At 41.9% G+C, this 4,806-nt stretch overlaps 1 long non-coding RNA gene across 3 annotated transcripts; it reads right to left on the bottom strand.

Moving 5' to 3' along the window:
• Positions 1–839: 839 nt before the first annotated feature.
• Positions 840–4,606, bottom strand: LOC123097479 (uncharacterized). 3 transcript variants are annotated; one of them, XR_006447259.1, is made up of 5 exons: positions 3,884–4,606; positions 3,580–3,682; positions 1,721–3,210; positions 1,464–1,591; positions 840–1,350 (listed from the first exon to the last, which is right to left on the bottom strand). It is a non-coding gene; the product is annotated as an uncharacterized lncRNA (long non-coding RNA). The 3 variants fall into 3 exon arrangements; XR_006447258.1 differs by having other exon boundaries at positions 840–1,336; XR_006447257.1 differs by having other exon boundaries at positions 840–1,591.
• Positions 4,607–4,806: the final 200 nt, after the last annotated feature.

Here is a 4,806-nt window from a genome sequence, read left to right as displayed (position 1 = left end):
GAAAGGATGAGGTCCGCGGCTGGCGTGAGGACGGCATCGAAGAAGTCGCGGCAGCTAAGCGCTTCGTCTCTGGCGTCGACGTGAGCTAGCGGAGGTGCTAGGGTTTGTGCGAGGTGGCGAGGTGGAAGAAAAGATTTGACCGCGGTGGGTGTGTATTTATAAGGAAGGGGGGCAGCACAACGCAATTACGCAGGTGCCCCTGGCGGTTCACATCTGAAGGACATGTGGCCTGCATGCAACTTATTGAAAGTTGTTCCACGTTCCCACGCACGCCTAGATTATCGGGTGGTCATTCCGGCTTCTCCGGTATTTAGGCAAAAAAGGATATGGCAATAAAAACAGATTTAAAGGTTTGTCTCTTTGTCTTCTGCTGATAAGGACTCGGAGAAGACAATCGACATGTTTCAATAGAATGCATATGATTTGGATAAAAGAACTTGAGGAAGAAGCACAGAAGAGGTTAGGGTCCGATCACATTCACTTAGATCAAGTAAAATCAAATAAGAAGACATAGCTATAAGTGAATGTTGTAGAGGACAGGACACACACACACACACACAAACACACACACACACACCCACACACACACACATATATATACTAGCAAAGATGCCCGTGCGTTGCAACGGGGGACAAAACATGGCGTACATTTAATTAAAGCAAATATGCACTCCACATTCTAATCAATTGCATCATTCAAGCTTTTTCTTATCCATCCTAGCTCTACATGAAATTGTAAAAAGGAAATACAATTGGACCCTTTTTCCATGAGTAGCTGATTGGCGCTGGTAGACTTGATGCACGAATGGTAACTAACAACGATGAAAGCAAATGCTCAAATTACCAATAACATGTCTCTAGTCTCATAATACAATATCTAATTAATCTAACTCCAAAGAGAAGGCATAAATATGTAATTGGACAGGACATGACAGGGCGGGATTAATCCCTACATGGCTACTAATGGAAGAAGCAAAACTGGCACTGGTGGTGGTATGAGGTAATGAACACATTGAACTAAAGTGTAAGCAGAAGCTGAATACATTATATATCTTTATGTACCTGAAAGCATCCTCAGAATATTTTCACCTCGTAATAATAAATATAGTTATGTACAGATTAATAACAAAAATGACCAGGAAATTATGTTTTTTAGTACAATGAAAAATACGACAATGCTTGTCCCGGGAGGCATCCCTTTATGGTATGCACAGAGAAAATCAATAAGAAATATAGATATATATAGATTACTAACAAAATTGACCAGGAAACTAAGTATTTTCAGTACAATGAAAACATGGCATTGCTTGTCCTCTGAGATGCATCTCTTCATGGTCTGCACAGAGAAAACTGTTTGTAGCTTTTAAAACGCAAAGTAGTATGTAAATGTCAGTAGGAAAACAGAAAAAAATATTGACCATTGATATGCAAATATGTAAAAATGGCGTCAAATCTGCATGTACCTCCACCACTATGACAATATAGAGAGACGAAACATGTCATTCCAGCCCACTCGCAGCGTACCAATCTAAATATTTCACATCATTTTCTTAACGCAGTCTTGCAAATGATTATAAACATATATCAAGCGCTGCACAAAAGTTGATGCCGGGATTATGTATGCTCCATGATATCTAAAAATATATTTTAAACACCGATAATTGATTCGGAAGTGCTTCTCTGATATATTTTCAGTAACAAAAGCTATGTAAAAGCTAACCTTGATGTATCAAATTTGCGTTGGAGCGTTGGTGCCAAATTCAGGCCTTTATTTCAAATTTGAAAACCAATAGCTTCATCCCTTTGTCACAGAGGAAGAGGTGTGAAAGATAGAGCTGGCCAAATGGTGAAAGTCGAAAGCAACCAACGAAAATTTAACTCCATAGTCCTTGTATAAAATGATGAATTTTCTACCTACCCACAATTGTAACATGCCTTTATATTAGTATATATTCAAGGATGGAACATGCCTTCAGATGCATGCAAGCTTTACGTTGCTGACCTTCAGGTCACAAATGAAAACATAACGTACCGCTCTTTAACACAAAACATAATTTGCGTACTTAGGAGATGACCACAAATAAAAAAATTTCTAATTAACTGGGAATAGAAGATTCAAGTAAGTAGGAGTAGATACGAATGCCCGTGCGTCAAGACCACATGATGCTCCATCACTTACATAGTCTCTATCTCTATCTATCTATCTATCTTTCTTTCTTTCTTTCTCATTCAGACATTTCGCAAAGCATCGGGCGTGTTATCGACAATAAAATAAAATGCATGCATGAAGTGGTACACTCCCGGTCATAAAAATATGGAACTGCTGACCTTGATGCATTGGATTTGTGTTAATTGCGGTCTCTTTTTTTTACCAAGGAGACATGTGCATCCCTTCAGACATCACATTTCTTGCTACATGAACTCTGTGCAAAACACAAACAATCCAGACAGTATTTTTATTGGCATGAAAAAATCCCAGATCATTTTAATTGAGTAACAATATTCATCAGCCAGCTAATTAGACATGCAAAGCCAACGCTCAACCGTAGCATTTTATTGCAACTATATAAAAATATAAAACAAATTGCTCCTGAGCTCACAGTTGCATCGGCAGGAATTTTTATGGCACAAGGAATACAAATCATTCGGATTGTATATGCTGTAGCACCATGGAAGTAAGCACATTCATCAGTTCAAATCGACACTGGTTGTAATGATTTTATTGATAGTGCATCATTTTCTCAATTCTGAATTCATACTGCGATCGCCGACAATCGTTTCAGACTTCAGACTTGAGTGGCTTCATGTTCAGTGGTGAAACTAAGGAACCTCATAGGCTCTGGTGCAGCTAAAAGGCTGTAAGATTCTGATAAATTACCTTTTGTACAGTTGACAGGGGACCAAGGAGCAAGGATACACAGTTAAGAACAGAGCAGGCAGCTATTAACATAACACAAATAATCGAGAATAATTCGAACAATGTCTACTTCTCTATTAATATTGATACCACTCTTCTTGTAGAAAGCATAAAATTTATGTCAAGTTCTCAACATCTACATTCTTACCATTGACAAAAGATGTTTGGGAGTTAGGCACCAAACTTCAGTAAAAAATACGCTAAGTTGCAAATACAATACCTGATTGAGAGCTTGCAGGCTAATAGCTTCGAGAATTCTATCGGATAGGTCTACTAGAACTGGAAGTTGTCTCCTGATGTTCATAGATAGAAAAGGACTTTCAGTAGAAGATCTGAACTTCAAGGTAATTATTTTGATTTGGGGAAATCCTTAAAAGTTATCCAGCGAGCTACTTAATTAAGAGCAAACCCAGTTCTAATTGTATCTGTGGGAGTACTTGCCAATGCATAATCCAAGTAGCTAGCTGTCTTAAAAAAATCTATAGTTACATGTCTTTTCTATGTATACATTGGCAAAAAATCAATGCCTTATCAGCTATCGGCGCGAAGCACTATGAACACAAAAACTTTAGTGCACAACAAACAATTAACATTTTCGAATTCATAAGTGCCTAAACGTGCTGACCATGTCTTCAGATACATTTCAATTATAGTTTCCCAACCTTCAGAGGCCACAAGCAGGGAGTTGGCCTGCAGCAAACACATCATGGCCATCAAATGCAGCACCCAGATCACCTCATATCATCCATCCACCATGGCCACTATCTGCACCATAGCTCTAGGATCAATTAATAAATTAAAGAGGTTAAATGCTTTTTCTACAATGAATACAATCAGCTATTGTAGACCTTCCGCAGGTATTCATTTTTCCAGTTACTACTAATTTATCTTTTTCTAGCTGTTTCTAATAGCATCACTTAAAACAGCATGTCCAAAACTCGAAATTCAGTTCAGCTAAATAAACACCTGGAATTCTTTCAGTCCAAGAATGACCTGGAGTCCATGTTGGAGAGCAGTCCCACCCTGGACGCGTCGGCAATTCTTCTAGATCAGGAGCATGTTGGTGCCGCGGGAGCAAGCCGAGGGGCTCGAGAGCACTGGGTTCATTGGCCATGGCGGACGGTGGTTTTCAGGAACGTGGCGACGCGGCTGCAGGAAGAACTGGTGCGTGCTGCTCTGGCCGCCGCGCCCAGAACAGGAGCAGCTGCTGGCCATGCCCAGGAGCTCGAGCCTCCGCCACTGAAGGCCAGCCGACGGTGGTGGAACAGCAGGAACAGCAGCCGGCACGCCCTCGAGCTCCGTCGCCAGAGCAAGGCCAGCGCCGCCGCCACTGAAGGCCGGCCGACGAAGCGAAAAAGCAGGAGCAGCAGCTCCGCCACGTGCAGCAGCCGGCACGCCCTCGAGCTCTGCCGCCAAATCAAGGCCGTCCAATGCGCGCGGGTCCCTTCAACGGCTCCAGCAAGCTCGTCGCCGGTGGGGACCTATTTTTCCTGCAGCACGCTCTCCCATGAGCCCACCCGAAGCTGTTGCCGCCATCAACGCGCCGCCCCTCAACTTCTCCTGCTCCGCCCGCCCCTCAACTTCTCCTCCGCTGTGCCGCCCATCAACTTCTCCTGCTCCGCCCGCCCCTCAACTTCTCCTGCTCCTCCATGGCTGGAAGGGAAGCACCGGCGTCTGGATAAGATGCAATTTTTTTTTCTTTTTTTTTTAAAAACGAACCGTTTTTCAGACCTCCACTAAAAGAGGGATTGCGGGTTGAATAATCAAAAACCATGGGGACTTTTTAGCAAAAGCGCGGCGACGATGAGCAGGCGGGCAGAAGCAATAATCGCATTATTAGGGAAAGATATATATATATATATATATATATATATATATATATATATATA

Source organism: Triticum aestivum, chromosome 4D (assembly GCF_018294505.1).
Source record: "Triticum aestivum cultivar Chinese Spring chromosome 4D, IWGSC CS RefSeq v2.1, whole genome shotgun sequence".
Classification (NCBI taxonomy): Eukaryota; Viridiplantae; Streptophyta; class Magnoliopsida; order Poales; family Poaceae; genus Triticum; species Triticum aestivum.
This window is presented reverse-complemented; position numbering and strand designations above follow the sequence as displayed.